Source organism: Schistocerca serialis, chromosome 7, assembly GCF_023864345.2.
Source record: "Schistocerca serialis cubense isolate TAMUIC-IGC-003099 chromosome 7, iqSchSeri2.2, whole genome shotgun sequence".
NCBI lineage: Eukaryota > Metazoa > Arthropoda > Insecta > Orthoptera > Acrididae > Schistocerca > Schistocerca serialis.
The window spans coordinates 365,569,785-365,594,288 of NC_064644.1; the positions used below are offsets into that span (position 1 = coordinate 365,569,785).

The window sequence follows — 24,504 nt, forward strand, 5'->3', positions numbered from 1 at the left end:
GAGACATCATTTCCATAGAAGTATCTTCATCTGTGCACCCAGTAATGTTGAGCAGGTACAGACACCAACAAGTGACTTCATTTCAGTAGAAGCAGTTCCATTAGTGGCACCCAGCAATGTTGAGTAGGTGCAGACAGCAACAAGTGACATTATTTCAGTAGAAGCAGTTCCATCTGTGGCACCCAGCAATGTTGAAGAGGTACACACAGCAACAAGTCACATTAGTTCAGTAGAAGCAGTCCATCAGTGGCACCCAGCAATGTTGAGTAGGTGCAGACAGCAAGAAGTAACATCATTTCAGTAGAAACAGTTCTAACAGTGGCACCCAGCAATGTTGAGTAGGTGGAGACACCGGCAAGTGACATCATTTCCATAGAAGTAGCTTCATATGTGCACCCAGTAATGTTGAGCAGGTGCAGACACCAACAAGTGACTTCATTTCAGTAGAAGCAGTTCCATTAGTGGCACCCAGCAATGTTGAGTAGGTGCAGACAGCAACAAGTGACATTATTTCAGTAGAAGCAGTTCCATCTGTGGCACCCAGCAATGTTGAAGAGGTACACACAGCAATAAGTCACATTAGTTCAGTAGAAGCAATCCATCAGTGGCACCCAGCAATGTTGAGTAGGTGCAGACAGCAAGAAGTAACATCATTTCAGTAGAAACAGTTCTAACCGTGGCACCCAGCAATGTTGAGTAGGTGCAGACACCGGCAAGTGACATCATTTCCATAGAAGTAGCTTCATGTGTGCACCCAGTAATGTTGAGCAGGTGCAGACACCAACAAGAGACTTCATTTCAGTAGAAGCAGTTCCATTAGTGTCACTCAGCAATGTTGAATCGGTCCAGAGAGCAGTCCATAATATTCACTATCACTGATCACACAGTTCATCAGCAGAAATTAAACATTTCTAAGTGGCACCCATTATGTTGAAGAGGTGCAGGTGACAGTTCATAATGTTCACCATCACTAATCAGACAGTTCAGGCATGAACAATAGTTTGAATACACATACAAATGCTTTTACACACTAGACATATAAATTCTAATAAACACACAAATGATATCAGATAATTCTCATATTAACTATTACAAATACTCAAATATCAGTAAACCTATAATATTTATGGATGTCAGTGCAAGCCACAACAAACAAATAAAATAATATTTAGGAAATAGGTGGGTAGGATTAGGAAAAGAAAACACATGAAACACACTCACTCATCTTTCATCCACATTAAGTACTACTGTGTAATTGAATAGTGTTAACTGTGTAAATGCAATTCTGTCAAAATTTGATGTTCATCTTGTGTATCAAGTAGTAGTGCCAGCAATGTATAACAGTCAATAATAGTTAAGTCAACGTCATAGTCATCATGTCAAGACCAATGTTTGCCAAGCCAGATCAAATGTACTGTTGTTGAACAACTGTCAGTGAGCCAAGATATGCAAATACTTCCTCTCTTCAAAAATAAAGTATATACTGCTTAGTGATTTAACAAAGTTTGTGTATAGACTATCTTCCTTCTACTTTAGTGTTCTAGTCTGCTATCTTCATCCTCCTTGTTCCATAAGACCAACAAAAAAAAAAAAAAAAAAAAAAAAAATATGCTCCTCACTTACTTTACCTCTTATCCACCAAAACTCCAATAATCATCACCATCACATAATCTCAATACTTCAATAATACCTCTTACGTCGATACATATAAATCTTAACATCAATATCATTTACCTTACCTCTTGTCCACAAAAACTCCAATAATCATCAACTTCATATAATCTCTATACCCCAATAATACCTCTTCAATACGTCGATACATATAAACCTTATTACCAATATCATTTCACTTCCATAACAACTCTTTCCTCTGGTCAGTCTCCTCGAACAAGTACAGATAACATCCTAATGCAAACCTTATCATCCCATATAATCCGAAGACACACTGTCAGCACACAACCTCTGTGTAATCCATTTGACCCAAATCTTCTACTCATTATGAATTATAAACAAAGAAATGCATACATGACCTCTAACAGACTTAGTTCGAATAACTCTCAGTAATTAAGTACGATTACGGAGTGTGAATGATCATAATATTTCACAGTGTGTACACCACTTCAAGAATTATGGCAAACAGAAGCAAACATGTGGAGTATTTCTTGTGTCAAGTGTCCTATTTCAATTGCTCACGAAAAAAGCAGTGTAATGACTGTCAATGGTCTAAACCTAGTGTTGGTATGTCATGTCGTTAGCTTCCTTCCTATTAGCATAAATTTCTACAGCTTCCATAAAACCTCAGCTCATGTGACTTCTATGAAGTTTCTGGTACTAATGTCGTTCTTCGAATTATAGCAGTTCATTTTCTTATCTTAAAAATATAAGACACTGAGCGTAAGCAAAACATGCAATAGCGAGTAAATATACCAGTAGTGAACAGAATGTCAACACGTGGATGCAGCACAATTCTTACAACGAGGCTCTGCCAAGCGAACAATCTATAGTTAATACCATAGTGTAACCTATACTCTATGTTCGTACACAGTATATCAGCATTTCTATACACCAAATTAAAGACTAGTTACGACAACAACAGATATGTATAAATATGCAATCCATACGCATAGCAGCAAACAGGTCATTAGCCTCATATCAGCATAAGCAAATAAATGTTCATATGTAATCTTAATACGTAAACATGAAGGCGCAAGCAGATAAATCACAAAGTATAACTTACATACCTAACCACATCAGCACAATTAATCAGGTTACAATTATAATTTAAAAAAATAAGCACAGCAGGCACATAATTAAAAAATATGACATCAGTGAAAAAGCAGTGCAGCCAAGCGATGCATAATATATACAAATAACAATCCTGTTCATTAATAATCATAGTCAAAATCAGTTAACGTACGCAAGCACGTCGCCTCACAAGTAAATTCATAGAACATGAAATTAGCACAAAGTATGAATCACGTAATTGCGAGCAGCAAATTACGTCTAAAGTACGTACCTAAGTGGAAATATGTTACCTGAAAAATGAACTCAATTAACAGTTACCTTTTTTTTATTAGTTTCTTCTTCGAAATTACATTCTTCCTGAAAATTTCTCGATAGCAAGTCCTCTTAACGTCGGAGACACACAGAATTTACCTGAAGTTCTTAAATATTTTATAGAACCGAACCCTGAAAAATACTGAATGTTAATAACATAATTCATCAAGTCACTATAGCTTTATACTGAATTTAATCGGAGAAATTAGACTGTGTATTTGTTTATGGCTGTCAGTGCATTCGCACTGAGCGCTCGATCAGCTGTAGGCCCGTGACGTAGGAAGCAATTGTTCGCGGTCAACGACTGCCTTGTGCGGCGCGCAGACTTGACTGTTGCTTTGAGTATGTGCCGCCGCCAAAACACAGCGCGGTATCCTTGTACTCTCCGCATGTTTACATCTAGCTGTTAGTTTCTCAAAAGTATGTCATTCCACAAAAATTTTTTAAAAGTATATCATTCCACAAAAATTTTAACGTTAGATATGTGATGTATTCCTTTAGAGCGTCGAGATTTAAGAGTTTCTACTTCGACAGTGTTATCATGAATAATTTTACGAATTCTATATGGACCGTTATAAAGCAGAAAATATTTGCGACACAAGCCTTTTCCTTTGTGAGACAAACGATGAGACTTAATTAATACCTTTTGACCAACTGACAAGATTTTTGAACGACCAGGATGCTTAGCTGATTTCTCTCTTCTAGCAGCCGCAGGTGCAATATTTTGTAGAGCCAGGTTGACAACTTCAGAATGTCGCAGTTTCTGTGAAGGCGGAAAAGGAACGATTTCAGATATGCGATTTGTCGGTGCTTTGTTTTTTAATATCAGTAAAGGCGGTAAAGAAGTTGAGGTATTAGGGAGTTCATTCAGAATGTTTTGAAAAATATGAAGATACTGATCCCAAGTTCTGTGATTCTGATGACAATAAAGACGACAGAATTTATTGATTTCCTTCATCCATCTCTCTGAAGCGTTAGATTGAGGGTGAAAAAGTGAAATGAAAATTAGTTTAATTTTACGACGCTGTAGAGTATGAAGCCAAATTTTAGAACGAAACTGTGATCCGTTATCTGATATAACCTTATCAAGAAGACCAACTTCTTTAAGAAAATGTTTGATGAAAGCGTTAGATACTGAACGAGCTGTTGCTTTGCGTAAAGGTGTAAAACACACATAATTTGACGTCAACTCGACTGCTACGAAAATGTACGCAAAACCATTAGTAGAACGAACCACTGGACCGAACAAATCAACTGCAGCCATCTCCTTTAATTTCGCTGGAATGATATGAAACAACGGTGCTCTGTGAGAAACTGTTGGCGGCTTAGCCTTTTGACATAATTTGCATTTGGCCAGAACAGATCGAATACGTTTTTCCATATTACTGAAGTAGCAATTTTCCCGTAATTTACGAAAGCATTTTCTGGGACCAAAGTGCGCATAACTGAAATGCGTATATCAAATCAGCTTATTAACCCACTCATCAGGAATACAAACTAACCAAACAGAGTTGTCGACCGATTTTCGTTTAAAAAGAATGTCATTGCGAACTAAATAATGCTGTCTAATCGCTACGCTTTCCTTTCTCCTCCACTTCTCCTTAATGTCCTTCCTGATTGGATCCTTATTTTGCTCCTTAGCGATGTCCTGGAGCGAAGACGAAATAAAGTTCTCAAACGCAACACCTTGAATATACATCAAACAATAATTGTTTTATATGCCGTCCTCTTTAGCACTTTGTTTCAAACCCATAGGTGCATGTGATAAAGCATCGGCAACAATATTTGAAGAACCCTGTATGTAAACAATACTAAAGTCAAATTCCTGTAGGTACAACGCCCATCGTGACAATCTGCCATGAGTTAATTTTGTCGACATAAGAAATTCCAGAGCTCGATGATCGGTATAAACCTTAGTATGTCTGCCAAACAAAAATGTCCGAAATTTTGTAAAAGCCCATACAACAGCCAAAGCTTCAAGTTCCGTAATCGAATAATTCTTTTCGGATTTAGAGAGAACGCGACTTCCAAATGCAATAGTCTTCTGTACTACAACGCTGTTTTCTTCTATCTCTTGAAATAAGTGTGCCCCTAGGCCCTTGTATGATGAGTCCGTTGCCAAACAAAATTCTTTAGATAAATCTGGATGTGAAAGAAGTGGAGCAGCAACTAAAGCATCACGAAGCTGTTCAAATTCTGACTGAGCTTCCTCATCCCAACACCAATTAGATTTCTTTCCAGGTAGTTCACATAAGCGAGGTGTGGCCAAATCGTCCAATTTAACAAAGCGTCTAAGAAAATTACAGACACCAAGGAAACTACGAACATCACGTTTTGTGGTAGGAACAGCATAATTACGAATATCGTCTAGTTTCTCTGGATCAGGAAGAATACCTTCTGTAGAAATAATGTGACCGAGAAATTTCACCTGTGAACGACCAAATTCAGATTTTTCTAAGTTCACTGTAATGCCAACTCTGGCAAAAATACGTAATAATGAATCCAAAATTTTGTTGTGCTCACTCCAAGAATGTGTAGTAATAAGAATATCGTCAACATATGAAGTAATGTTGTCACGAAGATAAACAGGTAAAATTTCATTTAAACTACGAATGAATGCTGCTGAAGATACAGTAAGTCCAAACGGTAATTTCCGAAACTGGTAACAGTTACCAAAGGCTAAAAAGGCAGTATATTTTCTACAATCAAGGTGGAGTTCTATTTGCCAAAAACTTGCACGCATATCAGTCGTGGATAAAACTTTAATTCCATGGAAATGTTGAAGAAGTTCATCTAAATTTTGTGGGCGGTCAGTTTCAGGAATGATGATGTTATTTATCTGTCTGGAATCCAGAACCAAACGAATTGATCCATCCTTTTTAAGAACAACGTGTAATGGGCTAGTATAAGGACTGACTGCAGGCTCAATAATGCCCTGATCTAACATGTACTGAAGTTCATTCTTAACCTTGTCTCTGTAAGCCAAAGGAATAGCGTACGTTTTCCTGCGAAATGGTGTGTGTTCTTTTACTTTAAATAAATATTGTAAGCCTTGTGTAGTTCCTGTGTGATGACTAAACACTGTAGCATGTGAAGTCAAAATGTGGTGCAGCTCTTCTCTTACAACGTCATCTGGCACTTCAGCTTTCTTAACCTTTTCATTAATTAATTCTTCGCTATTAATTATATCATCCATCGCGTCTCTGTATCTATTGTCATTGTCATGAATAAACACACTGTCGTCATAATGCTCAACGAAAACATCAGAAGTAAGAAACCTTAAACATTTTGTATCTGACTCAGATCTTGTTAAACACTCGAAAAATTTCAAACATTTCGGCATTCCGGCGACAGTCAATTTCACACTTCCTTCTTTAAAGTTCAAAATTGCCTTATGTGTGTTAAGAAACTCCATACCTAATATAATTTGTGTACTGAGTAATGGAACAATAATAAAATTAGCAGAAAATTCGTATCCTTGACAACTGAAATTTAAATTGGTCTGTTGTTTGACTTCCACACTTTTTCCAGAAATCGCTCCTCGAATTGTAGTTTTAGAAATAGGTAACACAGGACAAGCAATAGTTCTTACACATATACGAAAAACTGATTCACTAATGACATTCAGTGGGCTCCCAGAATCTAAAACTGCAGTGAACTTATTTTTACCGACACATACTTCAATAACAGCATGTAAAAATGCGTCTACATTATTTTCCTTTTCGTCTAGCAAAATGTCTCTCATGTCTTCCAGGCGTACGTAGCGTAAAGTCGTAGTGTCATTACTTTCTGAACCGTCTATATTGCTGCCAGAAGCCGAAGCTACAAGTCATTGTCGATTGTTTGCGTCACGTCTTTGATTATTCGCGTAATTTCGCGGATCAATTTCTACGATTTGCACTTGTCTCTCTGATGTTCTGTCACGTGGAGGATGCCAATTAGGTCCCTCCTGTCTGTTAGATGTAAATTCTTGGTTGTGTCTGTTATTAAAATTTCAGTTTTCCTGTCTGTCTGCATAACTACTTCTTGTGTAATTTCGACTGTCACTTCTGAAATTGTTGTTGTATCTACTACCCTGGTTATTTCTGTAGAAAGAATTTCTATTACTGTATGAATAATTTCTGTCTTGATGATACCGATTACTGTTTCCATATGATTGATCATTCCGGCACGAATTGCCGTTGTTATAATTGTCTGTGTAATTTCTGTTAGAACGTCTGTTATTGTCATAAGGCTGGTATCTATTGTCCTGTCTGTTACGTCTGTCATTCTCAAAATTACCCATATAACGCCCGTTCCGATCACTATCCCTTTTCTCTGAAAATCTATTGTAATTACTGTTACTGAAGAAGTTACAGGAAGTCCCGTCGTCGTTGTCATACTCAAGTTCTTGCAACAAAGTCTTAAAGGTCTCGATGTCGTCTTTACATCTTCCGGCTAAAGCAATTTGTCTTATGGATTGTGGCAGCTTAGTTAAACAAATGCGAATTAATTCAGTCGGGCTATAAGGGTTGGAAAGGAACTGATGCTTTCGAATCATGTCTTCAAAATATTCTGCTGGCGTGCGGTACTCAGACTGTTTAAAATTACGCTGCATAATCAGACTATGTTTGACTCTGTCTTGTGTGTTTTCGGACCAATATGCCGATAGAAATGCATGATAAAAATCATTCAGATTATTACAAACTCTAATGAGTGCGCGCATCCGCGTCGCCGGTTCGTTTTCTAAATATCCACACATAAATTCCAGTTTGTAACTTGTGGCCAATTTGGTGGAAGTGCGTACATAAATTGATCTAACCATGCACATGGATGTATGTCATTCTTAGAATTGCGGAAGATCTTAAATTTCCGGACAGTCAAAAAGTGTTTATAGTCAAAGTTTTCGCCTCGTGGCGACAAAGACCTACCGCGTCTGTCCCAGTCCGAATGTCGATTATTGTAAAGTTCGCGCGCCTGGCGCTCTCTTGTTGCATCCCGTAAATGAAACAAATTATTTTCTTCAAACCCTTCTGGTATCTGTGATTCTAAATTTCCTTTGCCGTCTTTTCCTACGATTTCGCCTTCAATTTGTTTGACTTGCTTTTTTAATACCTCAAATTCCCTTTTCACGCGTTCATTAAATTTTCCCTGATTTTCAACATGCTTATTTATGTTCTGATACTCTTCGGTTTCTGCAAATGGTAATGGAGCTGTATCATCCGAATCTCTGTCCCCATGTAAACTAAGATTTGTCAATTTATCTGAAATCTCCTCAACTCTTTCCGATAAGTCACCTATTTGTTCTTTCTGTTTATTTACGTCTTCCGTAAGTGTCGCCACTCGGGTTTCAGTGTTGACACATTTGGTAGTTAGCTGTTCATATTGCTGTGTTAGGTTATTTAATCTGTCATTTGGTACGGATTCCTCGATTCTCTCAAATATTTCTTCCTTATCCTTTGCACGTTGTAAATTTAACTCTGAAAATTTCTGTACTATCACGCGAACTCTTTCTTCCTGTTCTCTATCCTGTTCCCTTTGTCTAATCTCTACTGCAATTAATCAATTATTGTGAGCATTCAAAATCGGTTGTACTTCTTCTCTGATTTCTTTCTTTAATTCATCTTTCATGTTTTTGAAACATGTCCCTATTCGTGAGTCTAACCGTGTTTCCATTGTTTCCATATCATTTTTTAATTCAGATCCCAAAGTTCCCATCTCTGTTTTAATTCTTCCTATCTCTGTTTTAATTGTTCCCATCTCAGTTTTGATTGCTCCCATCTGTGTTTTTAATTCAGATCTAAACTGTGTTTCCATTCGTGCTCCCAAATTTAATATAGCACCCATCAACTGCTCCATATCAGCCGGTTCGAAATTCTTTTCGCCCCTAACATTTCCCGCAAAACTAACTTCCTTCTGCATAGCTGTAAAGCTATCTGTGTTCGATACTATTTCAGAATCTTCTATCGTTAATCTCGTATTCTGTGAATTTTCTGATTGAGAAAAATTTTGAAATGGTTCCGGACTGTCTTCCCGACTTATTAAATTATTTTCAACTCCATTATTCATCATACTGTTGTCCTGTGTTGGCGAGTTCGCCATGTCAACAATTTCATCATTCTCACTATTCATCATTTTCGCCTTTTTCATTGATCGCGTAATCATTTACAAAACATAAAAAATTCGTCACTGTACGAAAATTACACACAATGACTCTTTATCTCCAACAATACCATTCACATGAAATGTTTCCCTCAAACACGATTAATCGAACAATTGAAATAATTGCACTAAATTGTCAAACGCGTATACAAGACAACAAATCAAATTCTGAGAAAAAATACCATTAGAAGAATGACAATTACCAAATCTACAAATGCAAAATAGATTACAATTACTAAACTCAAATTACTACAACAATACTACGGACTACTATTTTTACAATCAGAAGAATTCCAAGGGACGATCCGAGGCAGCGGTCGCCACCTGCATGGGGGCTTAATTAATTAGGATTGAAAATATTTTTTATTTTTCGTAGCTGTATGTCCGATTACGCTGTGTCTCGTAATCGGTTGGCCCTGACTAGAATTATTACGCAATCTGACTGCATAGAATAACAACAAAGAATGAAAGAAAATTTTAGTTAACACAGTTAATTAATTAAGTCCCCAGCAACTATAAAACCAACGCAACAACAAGCACAAGAGTAACTGTTATGTGTGTGGAAGTATGACTCAACGCACATCTGGCACGGTTCTTCTTCAACAAGACAAGAATTTTTAAATACCAATTTTACTGACGTGATAAAAGAAAATTACAAATACTATAATTGCGTAAGGAAAGCAGAATTAAACTCTAATACAAGAACACACGCCAGATGCTTTGTTGACTGAACCTGTAATGACGCATTATTCAGAACATTGAAATAATGAAAAAAAAAAGAAACGGAGTTTGTTACCTCATTTATATTGATGAAAATCACTCTATTCCTTACAATATATCTCACACCGACTCTCTACTATCACATCTCAACCAGAACTCTTCAGTATCACATCTCAGCAAGCACAGTCTACTAGCACATCTCAACAAACACTCTCTGCTACGAGTTCTTAACAAGCACTGACTGCTACGAGACCTCGACAGGCACTGACTACTACGAGCTCTCGACAAGCACTGTGGAGGCGGCAGAATAATACTCTTTGGCGCAATCTCTGGCGCAGTGGCTCAGTGTAGCCAACTTTCAAGAGCCTTCTATGGACTCGAACAATTCATACATAAAGTGTTCCCATTGTTTTAGCATGTGAAACATAATCAGTGGTTGATATGATTAAAGTCTTGGAAAAACTTTACAAAATTCGAAAAATACCTTCTTTCCCTGTTACTTGGCGAACGTAGAAAGAGTTTTGAACTTAATTTTTTTCAGTGAGAATTTAATGTACAAAAAAAATTTCGGGCTTGCAGCCGGTCGGTGTTCAGAATCCCACGATAGTTGAACTGTGCACTTGCCAGTCATCCTCCCATAAGCCATCGGAGACTGACGAAGAGATCCTCCGTTCTGACATATATAGCGGGCTTTGCCTATGCGTCAAAATCAGGTTGACAGACGGACCACACTTCCCGGCGACAGCGCCATCACCGGTGGAACTGCGGTACTCAGCTGTCCTTTGCATTGGTTGGTCGCGGCGGTTAGCGCACTCTGTGGTTTTCGATTAGGGAAAATCGTGGAGAAGTTGGAGCTCCACGCACTGGTCATCAGGTAGTCGTTATCACGGTTCACCACGTCTTCTGCCAAGGGTATTTAAACGAATTCTTTAATACCGGAGTCTCAAGAAGATATTGCTGTGGTCAGAATCATTGTTTTCTCCTATTCCGTTTAGCGTTCAGTGCAGGTAAAACACAGTGTTCGGCAATATCCGACATACAGCCGGCGGTGGAAGCAGTTTCGCGATCCTCGGGACAATAGCCAAATGAGGCGCCTCCAGCGCGAATTATGCTGCCGGCTCGCAGACTGGAAGTCCGAACAATGGGAGGACATGATGTCCTCTTTCCCTCTACACAAGACTGACTGGGCTGTCATTGGCGCCTTGCGACGTTCTTTGCTGGCGACTGAGATAATGAAGAAACCTCGTTACTTTATCTTCTCCATGAGACCACACTACGAAAGAATGGTCCTCAAACATTCAAAATGCAGTTGGTTTAATGGTAGCTGATTCAGGCGCCCTCCCATCGAAATTCACCACAAAAGGATGCCACCAAGGCAGACACAGGACTGCCCTGGACGGCACTGTCAGTCTTTTCAAAATTTTCTTGGTTTAACGTGAAACAGGTTGAGGAAAGAGCATACCGAAACAAAGCATTGCTGTTCACCCGTAACTTATTGTCAATTAGTTGCCTATGTAAGGCAACAAGTGTCTGGCGCAGTTGTTAGATTGGTTACTGCTACTGAAATGGCAAGTTATCAAGATTTAAGTGAGTTTGAACATGGTGTTACAGTCGGCGCACGAGCGGTAGGACACAGCATCTCCGAGGTAGAGATGGAGTGGGTATTTTCCCGTATGACCATTTCACGAGTGTGCCCTGAATATGAGGAATCCGGTAAAAGATCAAATCTATGACATCGCTGCGGCCGGAAAAAAGATCCTGTAAGAACGGGACCAACGACGACTGAAGAGAATCTTTCACCGTGACAGAATGCAAACCATCCGTAAACTGCTGCAGATTTTAATGCTGGGCCATCAAAAATTGTCAGCATGCATCCAATCAACTAAACGTCACCGATATGGGATTTCGCAGCCGAATGCTCACTCATGTACCCTTGACTACAGCACGACTCAAATCTTTACGCCTCGCCTGGGCTGTTGATGCCTGGAAACATGTTACCTGGTTGGATTAGACTCGTTTCAAATTGTATCGAGCTGATGGTGATGTACGGGTTTGGAAACAAGCTCATGAATCCATGGATCCTGCATATCAGCAGGGGACTATTGAAGCTCATGGAGGCTCTGTAAAGGTGTGTGGCGTGTGCATTTGGAGTGATATGGTACCCCTGACACGTGTAGACACGACTCTGATAGGTGACACGTAGGTAGTCATCACGTTTGATAGCCTGCATCGATTCATTCCCTCACAGCAAAACTACTTATCAATGGGGACGATTCTATAGAAATAATGGAGTGGCGAATGTAACTTGATAAAATGTACCACACATTAACACGTTATAATAAAAAGAGAAGAATGAAAAGTAATAGGCAGAGCGATCAGAGTTGGACGTTTCTCAATATTAAGGACGTTAGCGAAGTTTAATGAGGGAATCTAACGATAGTACTATTCAATCCTAATGAAATTGAGGAGTTTAAGAAGGATGAGGATGTGTCAGATAAATTTACAAGTTATTAGTTCCAGTATTTTACGAAGTGAATTGAATGAAACTGTGCAGTGAAGTGTAAAGTGTAAAGCGAGACCAGACATTTCAACCTTAAGGACGCAGGGGATGTTGTTGATTTCGGATAACAGAGAGGCTCATCTGGGTACGCCGTTAGCGGATTTGGAGAAGAACACTCAAGGTTCAAATGGCTTTGAGCACTATGGGACTTAACTTCTCAGGTCATCAGTCCCCTAGAACTTACAACTACGTAAACCTAACTAACCTAAGGACATCACACACATCCATGCCCGAGGCAGGATTCGAACCTGCGACCGTAGCGGTCGCACGGTTCCGGACTGAAGCGCCTAGAACCGCTCCGCCACACGGCAGGCGAAATCGGTTGGCAACCTGCCACAGATCAACTCGTCGAGTTACGATGTTAGGCACTCCATACTTGTGGCGTGGCGGCAGAAAGATTTGGGGGAAATTTCAGTAGTGTGGGTAGCTTGGGTTAAGCCTACCTTCGCCCTGTGAGGGTCTTCGGCCGATGGACTGTAGGCTACGGTCCAGATATGGAAGCGCTCCCTTGTGGTCTACTAGCCGCATAGACGTCTTTAGCTGTCGTCGTGGTTTACCCGTGGAGAGAGGGAGTAGTGACAATGGCATTGTTACTCGGCATTACGACCTCTATCGCTGGCTAAAACACCCAAGTGCACGCCGTGGTGAGAGGGAGGACAGGCGGGAGTGCTCAGTCCAGGCGACCCCGGAAGGCTTGTGCTGCCCGCGCTCGTCATTACGGATGGCGCCCCATGGGGACCACAGCAGCATCCACCACGAGCCAGGATAACAGGTGTCGCTTAACGTTATAGAGGTATCCATAATCGGCTGCGTTTGCAAGCACACAGTGCGACCCTGAGACGACCGGAGTCCTGGATTTGGTTGCTTGAATAAAAATCCATCAATGCAAAAACAGCTTCAAACCCCTGCATGAATCAGTCCTCTCCTTCATCACTTCACTCGCTTATCCTGACTCGTAGTGACCCAAAACACACCGAGTCTTTACAATCGACACAGTTCTGAAGATAGCAAGGGCAGTTAAGTGCGAGAACAATCGCACAATCAGCTTAATGACTCATGCAACAAAGATGCTGATAGGAATTATATAAGAAGAATGGTAAAGAAATTTGAGGAGCTGTTAGATGACGGTCCGTCTGGCGTTAGGAGAGTTAAAGGCCTAAGTGAGGCTGTTCTGACCTATAGACTGATGAAAAATCAAGAAATGCACATCGGATTTGTCGATGTAGGTAATCTGTTCGACAATGTAATATGCAGCAGGATGTTCAAAATTCTGAGAAAACTAGGTGTAATCATAGCAAATGAGGGTAAAATACAATACGTACAAGAACAGGGAGGGAACAATAATACCGGAACTCTTAGCACGAATTGCTCAGGTTAAAATGTGAGTGAGACAGATGCACCTGTACTGTTCAAACGGTACATCGAAGATGCACTGACGGAAATAAAAAGAAAGATCCAAATTTGGGATTAAAATTCTAAGTGAAATGATAATATTAACCGATGACATTGCTATTCTCAATTAAATTGAAGATATGATGTGAAACTATATGGTTCCAGGGCCATTTTCAAGTCTGAGACATCAGTGATGTATATACGCAGACTAAAGGGACGAATGAAAATTTGTACCGCGGGTGGCATTAGGACATGAGTCTTCTGCAAGACTGACAGATGCGCTAACCACTAAGCAACGCTGGCACAGTGGCTTTGCACCACTGTACAGACTACTCTAGCACGTCTCTATCCTCCGTCCGAATCCCTAGTAACGCCTAAACCCATTTGGTATTCTCGCTAAACTCGAACAGAATCGCAGAGGCTCTCCAACTGAACTGGAATATCTTCTGAGCGTCGAATGAAACGGGGGATCCTGCCTGACACCCAGGCATAGATGATTACATTAAACTGATTAATATAAAATGGTATCTCTCATTTGGCAGAATTCCTCTCCAGTTTCTCCTAGCGAGCACAGAAACAAGATCTGCAACATCCAGAAGATGATTACTCTTCCATTGGTAACTTTTGTGGATACATATTAGGCATATTCTTCAAAAATCTCTCAGAGCCGTTTCCTTCAGTCAATGATGCCTATTCACCACCCATTACCCATTTATTGAATTGTTTATAGCCCGATGTTTTTCATATTCTGTAAGATATATAAAAGTCTAAATATGTCTGATGTCACTTTACTCTTCACACATATCAGAAAATTACTTACAGACAATCATCGTTACCACTAGAATTTTGTACAGCTACATTTTATTTGGCAATGATTAAACTTGAACGAATTGATCCTGGTTTCATAATTATCCTTGCTTGTTTGTGTGAGGCAAAGAGCTTTTTGCTTCCAGTGATACATTTGATGGGCCATTTCAGTTGAAAACAGAATAAAAGGAAGTTTCATCTGCACATAAGTGAACTAGCGCTCCCGGTTTGTTTCATATGCTAGTATATATTCACGACATTGAATCGTTCATACTATTCCATTCTCTTCTGTTTGTTTTTGCGACTACCATTGCGATTGCTACCTCTATTATGATGAACTTCATTTTCTGTTCTTTAGTAAGCTGAAACACATAAGTTAAGTGTGGCAGAAGTTAAGTATGACTACTGTAATTGTATTAGTTGAAGCTACAGCGGTTTTACATGCCACCATTGACTTATTTTTATTCTTAACAGCAACTACTTGCATCTAAAGTGCAACAGAACCTGCACACAGTTTATCTGCTTTCCAAGGCTAATGCTTTATTGTTTTACATGGCGTAGATAACCTTTCAGCAGACAAGCAGCTAGTAACACAGTAACACTGGCCTGAGCGGATATCAGTGTGTTTTATCTTACGAAAGAAAATAATTGACCCAAATGTGATTAAAATGGAAAGTATTACATGCAGTCTTTGCTAATACTTGCTTAACTCAAAGGTACTACTTAACTTAGATGATCATTTCTCTAAATTGCAACAATTTTATAGCTAATCCTCTTGAAATATTACTGCAGCCTACAAAAAACATGGCTGATGATTTACACGTTCTGATATAAATTCAAATAATAATTGCGGTCAGTTAGAGTATGCTCGTATCATTAAATCTATTGTACTGTCGATAGCTTGACATGGTTTTGGCACTGTGATGTTTTTTCCCCACTTGTTTGTGTCTTGTTAATAAAGGAATAATCATATTAATACGACACAAGGATTGGAGAAAAACACCACAACATCAAAAACCATCGCTAGCTGTAGATGTATATTAAATCCAAAGCTACCAGCATACAAAACAATTAACTTCATGGCAGCAAATAAATAAACAAGTAATCTCGTTGAAGATAGCACAAAATTTCTTGAAACTTGTCTGCGAGAAAACAAAACTGTAGAACGGTGTCTTGCACAAGGCGGAATTCCTCTCATATTCAACAATATACGCGATGTGGGCGAAGATGTGAGAAGCTTGCTAATATAATGACAGTAGACAAGGGCGTGAGACTCATCTAAGTCGATAAATGGTGTTTGAAGCTCTTCATTGACTAATGAATGTCTCTCTGAGGATTCGTCTTTTACATTGTATGCAAAACGATGTGTGAAAGAGTTTCTAACAGTTACGTGCCTAAAAACCTGATTATTACTTTATGCCTGAAAAGTTTTCTTTCAACTTTGAGAAATTTTCCTTCTTGTTTCAAATGGATTTCCTTAATGTTGCTATGATGAATGAAATTAAATTTTTTTTCCCTAAGTAATTAGCTAGTAACAATTTAATTTTGTAATTAGATATAAAAGTAATTTTAAGTCAGAGGGATCCAATGTCACACAAGTAAAATGAGTTTATGTGCCAGTTACATAGGCCTACATCATCTGCAGAGGAACCACTACCCTCTTGTGAGTATATTACTCGATGTATCCGTCGTAGCGTAACAGCCTTAAATGTTATGTAGGAGTAGATGATACATGATGTTTAGAGAATTACTCTATACGATGTAAATTTTTATTTCATTATCATATATTTGCAAGTGTATTTTTTCCTGTCGTATCAAATATTCATTATTAAGAACATTTAGAATAATTGATTAGCCTTTTACTTATAATGTTGGATACAGTGCTTTAATTCATGATTACAAAACTAAATAATTTGGAACTCCATACCCAGAAAGATAAGAAGTTACACACCTAAAACAATGTTTACATGAAATACACAAAATCATTGATTAGAAATTTGCAGAAAAAGATTGCATAACGTCAGAACCTCTTACTAAAGTTGTAATTGATTACTACTTAATGATCTTCAATATTGTTTAACAAGTTAGTCAGTTGTATCATAGAAAGAAACTTAAGAAGTTTTAAAATTTTTGTGGTGAACTGAACGTTCAAACAAATTTCGGGCCTGCAAACACCCATCGTTTATTTTATTGCGAGACATTTCGACTGGGCACCTGCCAGTCATATTTAGATGAGCCATCGGAGACCGACAAAGACTTCTGTTTGCTGTATATAGTGTGCTGCGAGTATTCCTCGCATGCCTCAAACTTCGAGTTGGACCGCACCTCTCGGGGCAGCTCTCTCGCTCGTGGAACCGCCGAACTCAGCTGTCCTCCGTTACAGCTCGCCGCCGCCGTTGGCGCTCTCTGTTGCGTTCGATTAGAACAAATCGTGAAGATGACAGGATTCTACGCACTATCCGACTGGAAGCCACTATCATCAAATTTTCTACCAGGCTTATTTCCACGGATTCTTTAATAATGGAGTCCCACAAACATGTAGTTGTGAGTGTGCTGTGGTCTACGTAGGACAGACCACAGGCAGTGTGAAAGTGCGCTACTCTGAACATGAACGTTGCACTCGCATTTTGCAAGCAAGCTAGTTCGCTATTGCCGAGCTGTGTATTCCACTGGACATTCAATGGAGTATGATAGAGTCGACCACGGCTACATGTTTTAGGCCTCCATTAATAAAGAACCCGTGGAAATTCACCTGGCGGAAAATCTGATGAACCGTGATAGCGGCAAGCAGTTCGACAGTGCGTGGAACCCCATCGCTTCCACGATTTTTTTGTAATCGAAGGCGACACAGTTCGCCAACGACCGCAACGAGCGGCGACACAGAGGACATCTGAGTTTCGCGGTTCTACCAGCGAGGGCGCTGCCGCCCTGAAGTGTGGTCCGTCTGTCAACTTGAAGTTTGAGTTATTCGCGGCATACTTGCAGCACACTTACAGGGCGAACGGAGCAACTCTTCGTCGGTCTTCGATGACTCACTTGAAAATGACTCTGCATGTACCCATTCGCAGTATCTGACAATGAATTAAACGACGTGCGTCTGCAAGCCCCCGCCCCCCCCCCCCCCCACCCACTCAAAAAAAAAGAAAACAAATAAATCAGAGACCATAGCATCTCACGTTCTGTAAAAATTAGTTATCAAAATAATTAAGTACTTACACAGAAATTTCCGTATGTCAGAAGCAGTTCTTCAAAATAAGTGATTTACAAAAGTTTGGTTCAAAAATGGTTCAAATGGCTCTGAGCACTATGCGATTTAACGTCTGAGGTCATCAGTCGCCTAGAACTTAGAACTAATTAAACCTAACTAACCTAAGGACATCACACTCACCCATGCCCGAGACAGGATTCGAACCTGCGACTATAGCGGCCGCTCGGCTCCAGACTGTAGCGCCTAGAACCGAACGGCCACTGCGGCCGGCAAAGTTTGTATAAGTAAGAAATTTTCTAACGAAAAAAAGTTGTCTAACATTGTCTTAATTATTATAAAATTTATTGTGACACTTAAGTTGCCGGCTGAAGTGGCCGTGCGGTTCGAGGCACTAAAGTCTGGAACCGAGCGACCGCCACGGTCGCAGGTTCGAATCCTGCCTCGGGAATGGATGTGTGTGATGTCCATAAGTTAATTAGGTCTAAGGTCTAGGCGACTGATGACCTCAGTAGTGAAGTCGTATAGTGCTCAGAGCCATTTGAACACTTTAGTTCTTGTAAATACCTGTCTTTTTCCTTACAGCTTTACAAAACTTTGCAAAACTATTAACATTAACAATGAATGAGTAGCGACTAATTTTTACTATTTTATATAAGGACCAGTACAAGAAGAAGCAGTTTCGTTGATGTTATGTTTGCACAGTGTGTAGTTTATCAGATAAGGAGTCTAAAACAAGGTGAAATAAACGTATTTGGCTGTAAAGAGAGCAATCCGTGATGCCCTCCGTAGCAGCGTACTGTTAAATAATATTTCACAATACGCCGAGACAATCTGGTTATATGTAAAGGCTGTTAGTGGCGCCAAAGTTAGTGTCCTGTCCGTAGCGAATGAGACGGGATCTAAAGTTGGAGGTTGCAAAACAAAAGCTGAAATGCTTAACTACGTTTTTAAATGTTCCTTTATAATACCCAGAAGAACTGCCAAAATTTAACAATCGCCATGGAGAACAGTTCAATTTAATACTTGTATACTTTTGGAAAAATGAACGAAATAAGTATTAGTATCAGTGATATAGACAAAGTTTAATTCAATAAAATTTATCAAAGCTTCAGGTCCCTGTGAGATCCTTTACAGAACTGGCGTCTGAGTTAGCCCTTCTTTTAACCATCGTAAATGCCTCGAGCAGAAAACCGTCCCCAGTTCTTGGAAGAAAGCACAGATCATACTCATCTACAACAAGGGTAGTAGAGGTGATCCATGAAACTACCGTCCAATATCCTTGACATCGATTTCTTGTAGAGCCTCAGAATATTTCCTGAGCTTGAACATAGTTAGGTATGGACAGAATGACCTCCTCAATACCAACCAACATGGATTACGAAAACATCGATCATGTGAAACCAACTCGAAATTTTCTCACATGACATACTGAAAGCTTCGGATCAAGACAGTCAGCTAGATGTAGTATTTCTTGATCTCCGAAACGCTCTTGACTCAGTACCACACGTGTACTTATTGTCGAAAGTACGATCACTTGGGATATCAAGTGAAATTTGTGACTGGATTGAGGACTTTCTGGTAGGGAGGACGCAGCACGTTATCTTGGACGCTAATCATCGACAGAAGTATAGCTAACGTCTGGTGTGCCCCAGGAAAGTGTGTTGGAAACCTAGTTGTTCATCTTTTATATTAATGACCTTACAGGCATGTTAACAATAACTTAGCAGTTGATGCAGTTATCTATATTGAAGTACTATCTGAAAGAAGCTGCAGAAATATTCACCCAGATCTCGATAAGATTTCGAATTAGTGCAAAGATTGGCGACTTGCTTTAAATGTTCTGAAATGTAAAACTGTGCGCTTTCCAAAACGAATTATAGGTCGTATCCTACTACTATAATATCAATTAGTCCCCGTTGGAATCGGGAAACTGATAAATACTTGACTGTAACACTTTGTAGGGGTATGAAATAGAGTGAACACATAGCCTCAGTCGTGGGTAAAGCAGGTGATAGAATTAAGTTTATTATTAGAATACCGGGGAAGTGCAATCAGTCTACAAAGGAGACTGCTTACAAATGGCACGTACGACCGGCTCTGGAATACTGCTTAGGTGTGTGGGACCCGTAACGAATAGGACTTACAGCGGTTATTGAATGTATACACAGAATTGCAGCAGCAATGGTCACAGGTTTGTTTGATCCGTGGGAGAGTCTCAGAGACACTGAGGAAATTGAAATGGCAAGGTTTTGAAGAAAGCCGTAAACTATCCCTAAAAAGCCCGTTAAAAAATTACAAGAACTGTGTTTAAATGATGGTTCTAGGAATATACTGCAATCTCCTATGTATCTCTCACGTAGGAATCGTGAGGAAAAGATAAAAATAGTTACTGCACGCGGAGAGGCATTCAAACAATTTTTCCCGCGCTCCATACGTGAATGAAACGGGTAGAGACCCTAATAACTTGTTCAGCGGGAAGTACTACTTTCAGCCATGCACCTCACCGTGTGTTGCAGAGTATAGTTGTAACTGTAGACGTTCATGTGTGTATTATTACGTAAGTTGTTGTACAAGTTTGAAACAAAAGAAAAAAGAAAGTGTTTCATCAATTACTTAACAGGCTTGTGGAAGTTGTGTAAAGACATGTTTTCACGGTTACGTAAATACAACATTACGTGAGTTAAAAGTTAGTGTTTCATTCCCCCCGCTAGTTCATCACATAGACAATCATAAAATTCAGTATGTTCCTCCTGCCGTATTTAGTCTGCAAGATGGTTGCAGTTACACATGTGACTGTAGACGAGAGCAGTTATGTTTGATTGTACAGCTCCTATAATCGACCAACGAGATACTCTTAGGCATCCTACAAAAAATTATCAAGCCGCTCCACAGTTGACGAGTTTCAACGAAACCGTAAAATAAGTAAACGCGCCGACGTTATGTAATTCCGACCAGGGGACAGCGATATTCAACCAAGGAGAATTAAATTACAAAACATTGCAATCCTATTTATGCCACTAAAATATAAATGCAGTCCTTCATGCTGCAGTATTCCTTCGATAGCGAAGGTGTTTATTCAAATCACATAGCAGTAGAGGGGGATATGTTTATGTAATCGCATCTACATTTTGCCACTCCGAATGTAGTCATTTATCACAAAGTTTATTTCATTGTTATCTTTGACAGATACCGAGCAATGTGGATCAGTGGTTAACACACTGGACTCGCATTTGGAAGGACGACAGTTCAAACCCGCGTCCGCCATCCTGATTTAGGTTTCCATGATTTCCCTAAATCGCTTCAGGCAAATGCCTGGATGGTTTCTTTGAAAGGTCACGGCCGGCTTGCTTCCCCTCCTTCTCTAATCCACTGATCTCGCTATTCCCCCCCCCCCCCCACCACCACCGAATCAACCAACCAACCAACTTTTACATATATGGGTCTACAGCCAGAGTAAAAATTATGAATGAGAATATGGTCTCTGCTAATACTGTCTTCTTTATTCGCGATTGAACTATGCATTTATCAAATTACTTCAAACAACGCGTAATTATGAATAAAGAACATAGCCTGTGCCGAAAACATTGTTTCATGAAGCTTATTCCATTAACACTGGGCTTTAGATAAATCCCGGTAGTGGAAGCAGTCAACGTGAGCGTGACACCGTAGGCGTATACCTGCTAATGAGATCACCTGTTTATAACAGAAGCGTCGAATACCGCTTCCGCTGCGCAGAAGTTTTCGGCGCTAGGAAACAATGACGAATTTTTTAGGAGAGGAATGACAACCCGACACTATTTATCAGAAATAAAATAATGTTTAGTGAGCCCTCAGGTGAACTTAACGCTTAAGTGACGTATAATCTGTTGCATTACACGGTGCACGTTAGAGGTGTAACAGATTGGAGTCAGTGGTGACGCAGAGCAAGGGTGCTACGTACAAACAAATATTCAATTTTGAGAGAGATTTTGAACATTTTGTGGGTGCAGAACCGCTGATCAGTTATCCCTCGTGTGACGACAGTCAACGTTGATGGAGATTTTTTTTTTTTTGTACCTGGTAGTGTAATTATATTCTAATTTTATTAGAATAACTGTGAGAAAAGGAAAGTTGTCACCAACCTGAAGGTTAGTATTGAACACCAAGGTGATTTAATAGGCTCGATTCAATTTGAGGTTATATGTCGTTGCCCTACTCTGACCTCTAAACTGTCATGTCCAGCTCGGGATCGGGGGAAGAACTACAGTTCAGACTTTGGAGCACGGCAAATCTTGACACTTACCATACTAACAAGCACTGATAAAGATGATAGAAGTGGCAACAGACATTAAAACATTAGGACTGACGTGTGTGAGCTCATCCGAGTAGTCTGCAAATCTCACACATTTTTGCTAACGTGATTTGTCAAAACATCTTTTAGCTAACCTATATGAATAATAAAATGAAATACTACACAAATTAGTTCCCATCTTACATGGCAGAATACTTTTACCTCTAATGCATTCCCGTATGTAGTCTCAAAGCAGTCTGCTTCTTAAGTATGTCTCAATGTGACTGTACATTATTTTGTCAACATTGTTCCATCATACGATTACGTTGCTGGTTTCTTTGCGAACTACTCGTCACCTTTTTCGATTCCTGAACAGTCTCGAGAATCACACGCAAGTAATTATGCGATGACGGCCCACATAGACACATCAACAAAGTTTTGCATCACCCCGGTTCCCAGAAGATAGCCGTTGACCGTGGATACTGTATCAGAGACACAGTCATTTTCACTATTCATAGATGTCACTAAACCCGCCCAAAGATGTAAACAACCATGCATGAGCTGCGCCTATTTGACGGAGGGAATCAGACAGCCGATCTGCTCCAATCATTCCACCAGGAAGAACGTACACGGCTCGTGTTTGTGTGTAGTTCCGCCATGCCTGGACAATATATGCCGCTGTTCGATCGCGTCCACTTTGTAACTTTGTGCCAGGAAGGGTCCTCGACAAGGGAAGTCTCACGGCCTCTCCGAGTGAACCAAAGGGATGTTGTTCGGACATGGAGGTGATACAGAGAGACAGGAACTGTTGATAAATGCCTCGCTCAGGCCGCCCAAGGGCTACTGCTTCAGTGGATGACCGCTACTACGGACTATGGCTCGGAGGAACTCTGACTGCAACGCCACCATGTTGAATGATGCTTTTCGTGCACCCACAGGACGTCGTGTTACGACTCAAACTGTGCGAAACTTCGCTCCCGACGTCCATGGCGTGTTCCATCCTTGCAACGACGACACCATGTAGAGTGGTACAGATGGGCCCAATAACATGCCGAATGGAATGCTCAGACTGGCGTCACGTTCTCTTCACCGATGAGTGTCGCATATGCCTTCAACCAGAGAATCTCTGGAGACGTGTTTCGAGACAACCCGGTCAGACTGAACGCCTTAGACACACTGTCCAGCGAGTGCAGCAAGGTGGAGGTCTCTGCTGTTTTAGAGTGGCATTATGTGGGGCCGAAGTACGCCGCTGGTGATCATGGAAGGTGCCGCAACGGCTCTACGATACGTGAATGCATTCCTCCGACCGATGGTGCAACCATATCGGCAGCATATTGGCAAGAAATTCGTCTTCATGGACGACAATTCGCAACCCCATCGTGCGTATCTTGTGAATGAATTTCATCAAGATAACGACATCGCTCAACTAGAGTGGTCAGGATGTTCTCCAGACATTATCCGTATCAAAAATGCCTGGGATGGATTGAAAAGTGCTGTTTATTGACGACGTGACCCACCAGCCATTCCGAGGGATCTATGCCGAGTCGCCGTTGAGGAGTGGGACAGTCTGGACCAACAGTGCCTTGATAAACTTCTTGATAGTATGCCACGACGAGTGCAGGCATGCGCAATGCAAGAGGACGTACTACAGGGTATAAGAGGTACTGGTGTGTACAGCAATCCGGACCACCACCTGTAAAGGTTTCGCTGTATGGTGGAACAGCATGCAATGTGTGGTTCTCATGAGCAATAAAAAGGGTGGAAGTGATGTTTATGTTGATCTCCATTCCTTTTACCTGTACAGGTTCCGGAACTCTCTGAAGCGAGGTGATGCAAAACTTTTTTTGAAGTGTGTAGTTAGACGCAGTCACACATTGTACTACGTATTCTTTAACGTTAATTTCATTGTTGATCTTAGTTTGTTGGAAATATTTGTACCATGGTAAGGAATCATGTGTTCACTATAAAGAATGAGTTGCCATTGTACTCATGTATCTAGCTGATCTAAGAAATACATCTTAAAGACCATCACGCTTTGCATTATTTCTATGTAAAGGCAATTCAGCTGACATATTAGGCAGTTCATATTCGGACTCTGACTAATGTCTGTGCTTCTAAAGGGCTGCATACTTTGTTTAGTGGTATGTTTATGTAAATACTTTTAATATGAACCAATTAGACCGCACAAACGCTTATTTTAATGTTTTCTACTCCTTGTAATATACTCCAAATTAGTGTGACGTGTTTTTCTTAGTTTTGCATGGCAACGTATCCATTCCACCTAAATACAATATATGCTGATTATGCCTATGTACATGTGGAAATCCTGGTAGAACAATCATTTTATTT

At 40.1% G+C, this 24,504-nt stretch overlaps 1 protein-coding gene across 1 annotated transcript in view; it reads right to left on the reverse strand.

The window, feature by feature from the left end:
* Positions 1–24,504, reverse strand: part of LOC126413092 (furin-like protease 2) — a 714,734-nt gene that overhangs the window by 559,749 nt on the left and 130,481 nt on the right. The window lies entirely within an intron of this gene.